We start from the raw sequence: 13609 nt of genomic DNA on the forward strand, positions 1-13609 counted from the left end.
ATTCAAATATTAAAATAAATTCAAATATAATTTATAGTCTTAACATTTCATTGGTTTCCATGAAATTCTTCTTTGAAATGATAATGTACTTCAGTTTTTCTTCAAATGTTCACAAAGCTAATATATATAGCATAAAAGTAAATATTTTTACAATTATAATTTATTTTGTTATGGACTAACCTTTTAATTAAATTTCACAACTTGAGAGCATGAGAAGCTAATTGCCTATTATTAGAGAGACTAAGCAAGTGAAGAGAAAAATCCATATGAATTTCCAGTGAGAAGTGGATTCATAGTTTCATGGCTATATCTGTGTTGTCACACATTCAAATGAAGAAACTACTCACGTATTCCAATATGCCCTAATGCAGGCATGCTTTGACTTAGGACAAGTGATTTAGGAATGGCTGATTCATAGGAAAAATCAGTAGTGGCATATTTTGTCACAAGCCACAATTTCAACTTTTGCTTCCTAATTCAGAGCAACCAGCAAGTGACTGGTCTGGACAGGTGCCTTCTCTTATTTATGCATCCATCATGGTACTTGCCCACCCTTTCTTCACTTAGACAACAAGTGTTCCATGCTTAAAAATAGTAACTTCACCTCTCCTTCACCCCTCACTTCCACTTCATTACTCTGCCTTCATCTCCACAGCTGGAAAATGTGTTTTCAATACCTTTGGTCATCAACCTAAAAGCATTTTCACCATTGAAAGCATAGATACTCATAGAATCAATGTTGTAATGCTTGTTGAGTAGAGGTGAAAAAGCACTAAAGAAATCCCTTCCGTAATGCATAATTCATATATCAATTTAATAAAAATGGATTAAGAGCACAGTACATGCCAGGTAGTAGGGATAAGAAAAGTAAGAAACAAAACAAAACCTCTGGAAATGTCCTTTCTAGTAGGGAACAAAGACAGCTAAATAATTGCAGTACAGCTGGTGGATACTATAGGTTACTTACCCAACATCCATTCTGCCTTTCCCCTTCCAAATAGAATTTTCTTAAATTGTCCATAAATCCTCTGTGAGGTCACAGATCCAGAGTACGTCTTGATTAGTCTAAGCCAGTGGTCCTCAACTAAGAGTGGATTTGCTCTCCAAGAGACATTCAGCAGTGTCTGAAAACAGTGTTTGTGGTTACAACTTGGGAAATGGGATCTACTGTGCAGAATCTAAAGAAGTTGCTAATGCCCTACAATGCACAGAGCATAGAATTATCTAGTCCCAAATATCAATACTGCCACCATTGAGAAACCCTTGCCTAAACTGAGGTTAGTAACCCTATCCGTTCCTCATTTAGGAATTCAGGCATGAGATAAAGTTTTCTTCTAGCAACTGCCATTTGTCCTGTTGGTCTAATTAGAAAAATGGAGGAAAAGCTTTCTCTTTCTTCCTTTAGATTTAAGTAAGGAGACATTTTGCTCCATTATTTCTTGCAATTACCTTGGTTTCCTTGGACAGTCAAAGAGAGAATAAATCCAACACAAGGAAGTATTCAAATACCTGTTCTTATGCTAAGAGAAAACCAGAACCTTGGTAATAGCATACTTTGTGGGGCTTTAATGTGAAATAGATTTTCTCATCATTTGTTAGTGTGTGTCGGGTTTTGTGTTACCTAAGGAGAAGTTTTCCCAAGCAAAGGTAATATTACAATATGCTTATGTGTTGGTACCTAAAGGAGCACAAAGGGGAGACAACTAGTAAAGCCTAGAAAAGCCTGGAGTGGGTTTTCCCAAAAGGAAGTGTCTGAATTAAGTCCCTGTCAGCCACTTCAAGGCGTAGTACAGGAAGGATGTGACAGGGAAATTGAGTAGCCTATAGAAAAGCCCATACATGGGGGAGGACATGGCATGCTGAAAGAACTGTAAGCAGTTCCGTGTGGATGGAATGGGGAACACATGGGTTATAGATGAGGGACAGTGACAAGAGAATGACCCCTCAAGAGCCAGCTGGAAACTGATTCTGAAGAATCTAGTGCATCAAGCCAGAGATCTCAAATGTATTACTGAAGCATAGGGAACCACAGAAAGATTATAGGATCACATTTGCACTGTTGAACAATCACTACAACTATTCAGAGAACACTAGAATGGAGAGGGAAAAATCATTAAAGAAACCAACCCTATCAAGGGCTGTTACAGTAACCTAATAACAGGTGTTGGAAGCTGGACCTAAGATGATGACAAGAATAGAGACAAGGGGATAAGAACATTAAATAGACCAGGCAATATTCACTGGTTCACTGGAGGTAGAAATGAAGGAGAGGGAAAGATAAACAATGATAAAGAGAATCATGATCCAAGAAATGTAATAGTAGTGGTCCACTCACTCGCTGCGGAGTGCAAGAGTGCCAAGATATGCAGAAGTTTAGTGGTTGATCTGTTGAGGCTGAGGCAGAGTTAAACGGCTATCTGTGGCAGGACCCTAGAGATTCATGGTGGAAATACTAGAGGATGAGAGGTAATTAATCTTGTCTTATAATAAGAAAAGTGTTACAGTAGAGAGAATATTGTGCTCCCCTCCAAAGATGTCTATTTGCTAATCCCTGGGATCTCTGACTGTTACTTTACTAGTTAGGGTTCTCCAGAGAAACAGAACCAATAGGGGGTGTGTGTGTTTATGGGTGTGTGTGTGTTTATGGGTGTGTGTGTATGTGTAAAGAGAGCGAGAGACTCTTTCATTCTTTGATTGTAAGGAACAGGCTTATGCAATTACGGAGGAGGCTAACAAGTTACAAGATCTGCAGAGTGAGTTGGCAAGCTGGAAACCAGAAGAGCCAATGGTTTAGTTCCAGTGGGAGCTGAAGGCCTGAGAACCAGAAGTACTAATGGTCTAATGGTATAGTCCTGAGTTCCAGTTCAAAGGCTGGATGGCTCAAGAACCAGGAGAAGCGGATGTTTCAGTTTGACTATATATTTGGGCACCCAGTGGCCCAGTCACATTGATACGTACAATTAGCCATCACAGTAACCTTACATAGCAAATGGGGCTTTGTAGATATAATTAAGTTAGACTCTTGAGATAGTAAGATTACCCTGGATCATTTGACAAACCCAGTATAATCACGAGTGTTCTTATAAGAGGGAGGCAAAAGGGTCAAAATCAGAGAAGAGGCGTGACAGCAGAAGCAGAGTTTGGAGTGGTGTGCTTTGAAGGCAGAGGAGGGGTCATGAGCCATGCAAAGCAGACAGGCTGTAGAAGATGGAAAAAGGCAAAGAAACTGATTCTCCCCTAGAACCTACAGGAGGGAATGGAAGAAAGAATCCCACTGACAGTTTGATTTTTGAACTTCTGACCTCCAAAACTGTAAGGCAACAACTTTGTATTGTTTTAGGCCACTAAATTTGTTTTACGAGAAATAAGAAATTAATATTTGGATGGATCAGGAAGAAGATGCTTTGTACTGCTGACACTTCTACAACTAAAGCTGGTTTAATCCCGCTTGCTAGTTCTGTTCAACTTGAGGGAAAGAGAATTGATAAACACCTTGCCTGTATTCTCTCACTTAATACAACAATGTCGTGAGTTGGGACTGTAATCTTCTCTAGTTCATAGACTGAAACAGGGAGGCTAAGGAGTTGACACCGAATCACTTGGTTGGTGGAAATGGAATCTTCAGAAAGAGAATGGAAAACTGTCTTATGGTTTTTAGAGTATTGAGGTGAGGGTAGGTTCACATATTCCTTTTTGTTCATGATCTTGGCCTTCTGCTAACATACTGTATTACAACTGTGGCGAAGGAGAAAGCAGGCCCCAAGGGATTTCTAGTGGACAGTCTAGGGTTGGCAAGGCTTAAGGGCAAGTCATGTAGCATTAGGCAAGTTTGCCTTCTTCCAAAGTTGCTGCCTTTTTGCTGTTGTAAGATTTGATTCAAATGTTCTGTTTTGTTTTTGGGTTTTTTTTCATTTTCTTCCTACTCAATTATGTTTTACAATGAGTATAGTGTTAATATGTGACTTTAATTTATAAATTATAGATAATTACATTTTAATAATTTTATGTTGCTGATTTTGAAGTGACATGACAGTTACTCATGCATTTACTATATTTAGTTACTGAGTTTTAAAATAAACAACTTTGCATGGAATCTGAATGTAATCAGGTTACCACTGCATTCAGATGACTTATATTTGTCTGTGTTACAATACGTACAACCATCAGTCAATGATACACATCCATAAGATTTCTGATTATGAAAGCATTCTGACCATAAAATAGTGCTTCTTGTTTTACATAATCAACAGAATGCTTACATTTTTCTGTCTTGTTCAGTAAATTCTACAGATGAAATGCCTCCCCCTGCCTTTAAAATGCAAAGAATTTTGTACTTTAGGGGCTTCTTTTTTGAAACCAAATTTGTTTAAATAATGTAATTTGTGTGAATTATGATCAAATGTGATAATGATCTAACAGGAGCTGAGTTTTTTGTTTTTTGTTTTTTGGTTTTGTTGTAAAAGGCTGAATAGCAAATATTTTCTGGCTTTTTGGGTCTTGTGATCTCTATCACAAGTTCTCAATTCTTCATAAAACAGCCACTGACAAACTGGGCATGTTAGTGTTCCAATAAAACTTTCACAAATTGGGCTGCAGGACATATGTGTTCTGCTGGACATAGCCCACCTACCTTTGTGTCACAGAACCTGTGTCAGATAAAGTTGAGAGGGCAAATATTGTGATTAATTGTGTGTGGGTTGGGGAGTGGGGGGTGTAGGTAAGGTTGAGTAGCAGAAATTTTTCACCCTATGGGTGTCTAGCTATTTTTGTTTCTGAGTTTTCCATGTTGTTTCTCTTCCTAATCCAGTAGAGGGCAATGAAAATCAATCAATCAAAATCATAAAAAACAAATATAATTAAGAATGCTCAATAAGCAGGAGACTACTAAGAGTTTAGAAATGCCAAGTCTGTATTAAAGAGACCTCTTTTACCCTTCCATTTTCATGCAGTCTAGCCTAAATGGTTCTGCCCTACATTCCAAATTGCAAATTAGATTTTTTATTGCAAGAACTAGGACTTCAGAATAAATTTAGGTTTACCTTTTCTCTTAGGAAAAAGGAGTGACTACAACTTGGTGACCATGGTACACTGACACTGAAGGGAGAAAGAATGAGAGAGCTACATTCTACTTCATCCTTAGGATGCAAGAACAAACTGTCCTGTTACACAGTCACTCTACAATTGAGTTCTCAGCTGAACAGAATTGAGAGAATGCTGTTGGGGGTCTCTGGTAAACAATAGAAAGGCAAGAATGGAAAGTAGCAACAAAAACATCTTTTTTTCTTGGGGGAGGGGACCCAGGGAGATCCTGGGGGTGCTGGTGGAGGAGAGAGCCTGTCTTAGGCTGTCTTTGGACTCCCAAAGACTATCTTTGCAGTATTTCATTCCTTCCGTCCTAAGCGATCATCTTAATTAGAGGATCACAGAAACAATCACCCAGAAGATGTAAAAACATTCAGTCTCAGCACCATCTCTTGCAAATGATTCCAGAAAATATTTTCTCCATTTGTACTTTTTTTTTTGACTTGAATGTTGCTGCCTTAGCAGTTTTTCTAACTGATGGAGAAATATCGTGTCAAGTATAAGTGTAAATATAATTGAGGCTTATATGATTACGAAATAAAACTGTAAAGCTTCTAAAAGAAAATCCAGTGGCAAATGGACCTACTGTTTAAAAAGAAAGAAGGGGGAAAAAAGGAAAGATTAATAGATATGGGCTCCGATGGAATGAGGGCTCTCATGCATTTAGCGTGAAATTGGTATTCTGCCATTAAAATGGGAGACATTTTAGAGACCTTTTCAGTTATAAGAGGAGGTACTGGAAAAAAACTTTTTGAGGGGAGTGAAGGAGAGGATAACTATAACAAAGACTTATTGGATATTGTGTTATTCTCACCTGATTTAAAAAACAGATTAATATCTGTCAATGAGCGTCTTATAGAAATTTTACTAGAGGCACCGCTCACGTGCTTACGCTTATCTCCTCAGAGGACCATCTCCCTTCTATCCTGTTATGAACTTTCCATTAAGTAAAATTTGAGGAGAAAACTTTTCATTAAATCACATTTTTATAGAGTTAACATAGAAAGCTGCAATATATACATATATCTTTATTTAGTAGAAAATGTTTATTGTGGTGCCTAGTTCACGGTAGTTTCTCTAAAAACTGAGCTTCTAGTAGAGAGACAGTCTATTTCTGTGAACATTTGTTTGGGCTGAGAATCAGGACACATTCTATCTCTGCCATGGTGAGGACATACTCAAATTTCTATATCTAAGATCTTCATTTTTCTCTGCAAAAACTACGGTTTTCTTTAGATGATCATGTTACTAGATATTGTGGCAGTTCTGTCATACTGGAACTTCTCTACATTTTGAGTGGACTGAATTGTGTCCCCTCCAGATTCATATGTTGAAGGCAAAATGTGATGGTATTTGGAGACAGAACTTTTGGCAGGTAATTAGGTTTAGATGAGGTCATGAGAGTGAGATACTCAAGGTGGAATTAGTGCTCTTCTTAGTAGAGACCAGAGAGCGTGCTCTCTGCCTCTTTCCCTGTCTTCTGAGAATGCTGCAAGAAGACGGTCTTCTGCAAGCCAGGAAGAGGACCCTCATTAGGAACCTAATCAGCTGTAATCTTGATCTCGGACTTCCCAGCCTCCAGAACTGTGAGAAATAAATGTCTGTTGTTTAAGGCACCCATTTGTGGTATTTTGTTATAGCAGCCTGAGCTCAGATAGGCGAACCCACCCTTCTCTGCCTTCAGGACAGGCTGTAAATGTGGGTGTCAGCTCCATCCCTTGTGGGGGGCACAAGACTCAGTCCTAAGCATCAGTAAATACATTGCTCCACTGTAATCAGAGTGCCTTTCAGGTGTTCTCCTGGAAATTAGTGATATTTCTTATGCTTTTGAACCTGGAAGTGTGTTGTGTCAAGAGCTAAGAAAGCCATATTGAAACCATGATCTGGAAGCTGATTTAAAAATAGAATCAATACTGCAGAAGAATTTCAGGGGAAATGGGGCAGGGGGTCGGGGGGATGAGAGAAAATGTCTCAATGATACTATTATTTTAAGGTAATTCACCCATTGCAAAAGTATAAATAGGTGGTATATGAAAGCAGAAAATAGAGACAAGTTAGAAGATTACTCAGAACCTGTTGATTGAGATTTTAGTCTTGGATCTTTGGCTTTGTGACTGTGGTATCTGGCATATAGCTAGTATTCAATTAATGTTTTTGGCTTGCAAAAAAAATAATTATTAAATGGGATGCTCAGTTCAAGGAATCAAGAACAATGTTGTATATCCCTAATGGAATATCTCAGGTATCAATTATTATTTACAAACCCCTCCAAGATTTAAAACAATCACCATTTTATTGGTTTTTTATTTTGTATGTCAGAATATTTTACTGTATTCAGGTGGATGTGTTTTCTGCAATCATCTGGAGTTTGGCTTGGAAACTGGTTGGTCCAGGGGGTCCCTGCTGGCATGGTTCATCTACTCCAGGTGATCATTATCTTCCAGCAAGCTAGGTGTGTTAGTTCACTAGGGCTACTGTAAGAGTGGACCACGGACTGAATAGATTAAACAAGAGAAATTCACTTACTCGCAGTTCTGGAGACTAGTTCCAAGATCAAGATATTGGCAGGTTTGGTGTCATCTGAGATTTCTTTGCCTTACAGACAGCCACCTTCTCCCTGTGTCCTCATGTGGCCTTTCTTCCGTACATGTGCAACCTTGGTGTCTATTTTTATGTGTCCAAACTTCTCCTTCATATAAGTATGCCAGTCGTATTAGATGAGGACCCACCCAGATGACATTATTTCACCTTAATTACCTTTCTAAAGGCCTTGTCTCCAAATGCAGTCTTAGTCTGATGGCCTAGGGGTTAGGTCTTTAACATATGAATCGGAGGTGTGAAGGGGTACACAGTTCAGCACAGAGCACTCTCCAAAGCTTCCTCAGTGACGATCCCACTTTCTCAGAGAGCAAGCTGCGCCACTTCTTCAGGGCTTGGCTTAGGATCCATCTGCCACCCTCCATTGTTCAAAGCAAAACACAAGACAACTCTAGGTCAAAGGTGAGGAAATGCAAGTAATGGCCGAAGGATGTGCGTTGACCTGGTCCAGCCATCTTTACAAATGATCACCAGTGAAAATACTAACAAAAATAATCATCTTAAGGAGTCCTGAAGGAAACTCCATGTAACACAGCCATGAAGAGAAATAGACTTTAGTAGATATAGTATTTAAAACTGCGCAACAATAAGTGAAATACTTTCTTAGTAGAGCCAGGCTTCTTCTTCTATTCTGGTTAAGTCCTTTGGTTGCACCACTGTAGATAATCCTCAAAACCATGCTCGGAGAAATGTACTACTATTAATTTTATTTTATATAGAGAGAAGTTAAGCTTTGTTGTGATTAACTTGTTAGTCATGTTTTTAGGACAGTTAATTTATGAACTGAATTATTAAATAATTGATCAAGACCACTATATTTGTGAGCCATTTAGCATCACTTTCAAGGGTGCCAATGATAGGGGACTTAATTTATTTTTTGGTATCTGTAAAGTTCATATAAGGTGGGTCAATATAGATTACACTGTGATTAATAACACCTTACTTGTTCTACCTTGCATTTGTCATCTATCTTATTTTAAGGGGAGCATTTATCTTCACATATCTAGGTTTGTTTTTTCAAAAGAGACAGTCAAATTTTAGAACCAATTTCCAGAGTTTGCAACATCATATATTGTAGCAGTTTCTGTTAACACAGAAGTGGCCTTGAAATATAACTTATTCTGAACCACTCAGTAATTATGCGTGCAAATCAAACATTTTTGTAAGCTTGCTTTAAAAATTCTGGGCATAAAACTCTTGCAAAAGAAATGGCATTGAAGAAATGATATTGTTATAAAATTTTATTAGATATTAATATAAATTCAAAGTGGAAAATTAAGTTATTTAAGGAAATGTGCATAAAAGCCATGAAACTGCAGGTTGATACAGCTTGGAACAATCAAGAGAATATCACAATTAATTTAACAATGATTTAGCATTTTTCATGTATCGAACCAGCAAAACATTTAAAAAAGATACCACTAAATGCTGACAAGTATGATATGATATTGTAAATGCAAATCAGTAAGCTATTTTAGAAAGCAGTTTGCCAGTAGGTATCAGAAAGTATGAGACACAATAGTGACACAACTGGAAAAGGTCCATAAGGAGAAAAAAATAACTGAAACAAGCAATAAACACAGAACCTCAGCACACACACACGCTCGCATGCACTCACACACCTTTCTCACAAGGAGGCCTGTCAATTGTTTCTTAAGAGTAAAACAAAAAAATTTTAAATTTTAAATAAGATACTGTTTAAGTGAATTATGTTAGAGCCAGTGTATGTATGTGTGTGTGTGTGTGTGTGTGTGTGTGTGTGTATATATATATATATATATAGTGTGTGTATATATATACATAGCTTAAATAACAGTACAACTATCTTGGTCCTGATGTTGAGAGAGAAAAGAATAGGATATTATACATGTCAGAACAGGCTCTACTATTGTCCACAACAAACTGTCTCCAAATCTTGTGTTCTCAACTCAGCAAATAGTAAATATTCACTTATGCTATAGACAATAATTGCGGGTCACCAAGGGGGCTCTTTTGTTTTTTCACCAGAGACTCAGGCTAACAGGCTTGATTCAGATACATTCTTCCACCGGGTCTGTACCACTGGGAGGGAAACATGGTGATTGCACAATGGCTTTTAAAACTTGGACCAAAAATTGGCACACTTCAGTTCCCCTCCAGTGCCATTGGCCATATCACATGGCCCCGGGGTACTGCCAACACGCTGTATTCCCCCAGGGTGCCGCAGAGGGAGAGAAATGCAATGTTTAATGAACAACTTTACTAACTACTAAACACACACACACACACACACACACACACACACACAATGATCAAGATTAAGGAAAGAAAAAGAAAATAATATCCATGAAAAACAAAGCTAGAAGAGAATCTAGGAAAGTTATGCTGGTGAACAGACTTCAGATAATGTATTTATCATCTATCTACCTTGCTGCATTTTCTATAATAAAATATATTTCTTTCATGATGGGAAAATATATAATGAACACAGTGTGAATTACTGGATTATAAAAAAGATCATTTAACCTCCATTTTTTGTTATTATTTCTTCATCGTGAGTTATCAATTCTTTATTAAATGCACATGCTTATAAGAAAAAAACATTATATACTTTTTCTAAAGCATAGAAGTTGAGAAAAATATCAGTCATTATAAATATTTGTGTTATTACTAATACAAATACATTAAATCCTGGAAAGTCTTATCAATTTTTCTCTGATTGCATTTGTCCAGGACAGATGTCAAATTGATTAATGTACTGAGCATCTATTGTAATTTATTGCACAGCTCTGAAGAGCAGAGCTGAGTAAGCTGACAAATTAGGAATAAAGTTTCACAAGAAGACCAGTGGCATAAATTATACTGTTACCCATCACTGGGCATTAATGTTTCAAGAAAAAAGAAATAGTTACACTTTTTTGAGCAAAGTCTAAAAATCTGTTTTATATAGTGATGTGTTGAAGACTGTTCTTCCTATGGAATAGAAATAATGTATAATAGTTAGCTGGTGTCATTAGTCAAAGAACCTAGTCCTATAATCCAAGCAAAATTGAATATTTTACTCATATAGATCCAGCTAAGAGTTGCAGGTGTTTCTAAATCATTTTGCAGGAACTCGCACCTACTGGTATAGTTCTTCAGAATTATACTAACTTTATAAGTCTGCCTAAAATATAAAATCTTGTATATGAGTACAAAAACAAGAAAATCACAAATTACACCGTGAGAAATAATTCAGTTTCTTTTGGAGATTCATAGAACTACAAAATTTCATTTTGGAAGGGAGCTTGGAGGTAATACAGTTCTGTGGATTATCAATTTTTTTCCTGTAATTTCTTTGTTCAAAGGAAACTATAACAGAAGGCCTCAATTTAAGAAACTAAATAAAGTTATTATGATGGAAGTGGAGTGGGAAACCTTCTCCCTCCTTCTCGTTCTTTGTCTGTCTCTGTCTCTATCTCGGTCTCTGTCTCTGTCTCTCTCTCTCTCAGCGTGGTGTTTAAAATATAGAAGTTCTAGTTTAACAGAAGATAGATTTGGCAATGGAGAAATCAACTGTATATATTTGTTCAATCACTTAAAATTTTCAAATTATCATATTTAAAACAACTCAGAGTTTCTTCTTTCCTTTTTTCAAAAAAAAATTACATACCCGTATTTCCAGAATGATAACTTTGGATTCCAAATAGGGTATCCTCATTACGTCAGGTGAAGTCTGGCCTTAACACTGTGCTAGATCTTATCAGATTTTTATAACCTATTTGTTAGGGACTCTATAGACGAAGCCAGTGTAGGGAAAATTGCTGTTTGCCTGCCCATATATATTCTCTCTTCTTTTCTGCTCTCAGAAGACCATTATTACTATTGTGCCCATCCTCTGCAAGGCCATGAGCTCCAGTATCGTGACCTACTTCCAGCTCCAGGAATGAACCATGATTGGTTCAATCCCGTGATCTTTTTCTTGTTTCTTCCGGCAGTGGATATTTTACATACTGGCATGGGCCTGGTCGGTGCAACCTAAGAGAAATTCCACTGGCAAACTTTTGTGGGAGATTTTTCTCACTATTAGAGAGATGCATGAGAATACAGTCTCTCTCCTTTCCTGAATAATGTTAAGTCTGCCAATGATTCTGGAACTGCTGCAGCCATTTTGTCACCATGAGGAGAGGCATATTGCAAAAGAGAGAAACCTTGTCTTTATTTCATGTCATTGTAAGTAACAGAAACAGAGGCTTAAACACATTTAAAGTTTTACTTTTCTTACTCAGCAAAAAGTTTGAAAGTTGGTGTTTACTGGCTTCAGAACAGCAGCTCTAAGAATATCAACAGTGAGATTTCATAAATTCCTCTAGCCTTTTCCTCTTAGTATCAGGTGACTGTTACAGTCCAACCCAACAAATAAGTGCCAAAATAGTCAGAAGAGGAAGGGGAAGGGGAGAGGAAGTGCAGTGACTGCCTGAGAAGGCAAAACACTTTTCCCCAGGGGCACTCCTCACGGAAAAGATCTGGGGAAGTAAATTTTTTCTTCTCAGACTCTATAGTAGAGGAAAACAAGGAGGTGGTGCTTGAGATGGATGCTGGGTGAGCCATCTTCTCTCTCTGTCACACTCCCCTATGGAAGACAAAGGGAAAGATGGAAAAACCTAGATTCTTGATGACGTTGTTGATCCATTAAATAAAATAACACAGGATAGCGGTTTCCAGACTTTGTGTTATTTGAGAAAATGAAAGTTTTTGCTATTTAAAATACTTGTAGTTTGGGATTATGTTGCTTTCACATGAGAGTATCTTAATTAATAGAGCCACTTAAACATCATACAAAATGATACAAAATGAATCCTAAGGTCACATGTCAATAAAGGTCAAATTGATCTCTGTAAGTCAAAAGGAATAAATTAAATATACCTAAAAGTTGTATGTTACAGTTTGTAAACAATCTTTCTTTTCTCTTAGAGAAACAGGTTAGCCATCACTGCATAGATGTCCTGTATTGACATTGTGTGGAATGTCTGTCTCCCACCTCTGGAATGTAGAGAGCAGATACTGTTTCTGCTTTGCTTATTGCTATGTGCACAATGTTTTTCATACAGTTACATCCAAAATGAATGTCTCAAAAAATGAATACTTTTTTCCATATAGTTGGATTTTTGGCAAATGTGCTTAAAAAACATCTCAAGACTGCTAGCAATTAGAACAGTCTTTAATAACATGATTTCCACTACTTCTGAGGTCAGTGGTATGGAAAAAAAGGAAGAAAAAACCTGCTTGCAGATGTTGAGTAGTTGAGATGTTTGGTGTAATTAATTTTGTTTAAATAAATATGCTCTGAATAACCATTTAATCTTTTAAATGAAGGAAAATGAGTTGTTCTCTTCCTTTTATATTTACCATTGATCTATGAGTTAATGAGAGTTAGATCAATACTCTGTACTTATAAAAGGATGTCATAGAATCTTGGTGTATAGGTCATTGAATCCAATCTCTTTCTCTTAATAAATTTCTTATTAACATGGAGAGACTGAATATACAAACAAACAATGGTCAGATCATATATAAAAATATAACTTTGACCCACAGCCTGCAGCACACCTGCCCAGAAAAACAACACTTCATCTACAATAAACAACACAGGAAGCCAGGCTGCTCTGATTTCTGTCTCTACTGAGAATCCAGGAAGCTAAACAATAACTTCAGTAACAATTGGCCCAGAATAGGCAGGATTTGCTTAATAACTGACAACTTCCCCAGTTTTTGTCCCTGCTTCCAATTTAGGACCACCCAGAGAAAGCCAAGTATGCAGCTCAACCAATAACATAGTGTGTCTACTTCTAGTTTGTTCACCTAGAGCTTTTCAGGAAAAACAGCCTCCAGTTAGGGCAGACCTGAAGCCTTCCTTTTCTCACTGTAAAACCTCCCTGCTCCTCTGTCTGCATTTGAGTATCTGCCAAAT

General features: G+C 37.3%; 1 protein-coding gene and 1 long non-coding RNA gene across 2 annotated transcripts in view; both read left to right on the top strand.

Annotated features, from left to right (window-relative positions):
- LOC116277674 (uncharacterized) overlaps positions 1–13609 on the top strand; it is a 294446-nt gene that overhangs the window by 161156 nt on the left and 119681 nt on the right. The gene's annotated exons all lie outside the window — the stretch shown is intronic.
- LOC140698133 (uncharacterized) lies at positions 1114–5645 on the top strand. Its single transcript, XR_012075657.1, has 2 exons — positions 1114–1277; positions 5052–5645. It is a non-coding gene; the product is annotated as an uncharacterized lncRNA (long non-coding RNA).

Source organism: Vicugna pacos, chromosome 1 (assembly GCF_048564905.1).
Source record: "Vicugna pacos chromosome 1, VicPac4, whole genome shotgun sequence".
NCBI classification, from domain to species: domain Eukaryota; kingdom Metazoa; phylum Chordata; class Mammalia; order Artiodactyla; family Camelidae; genus Vicugna; species Vicugna pacos.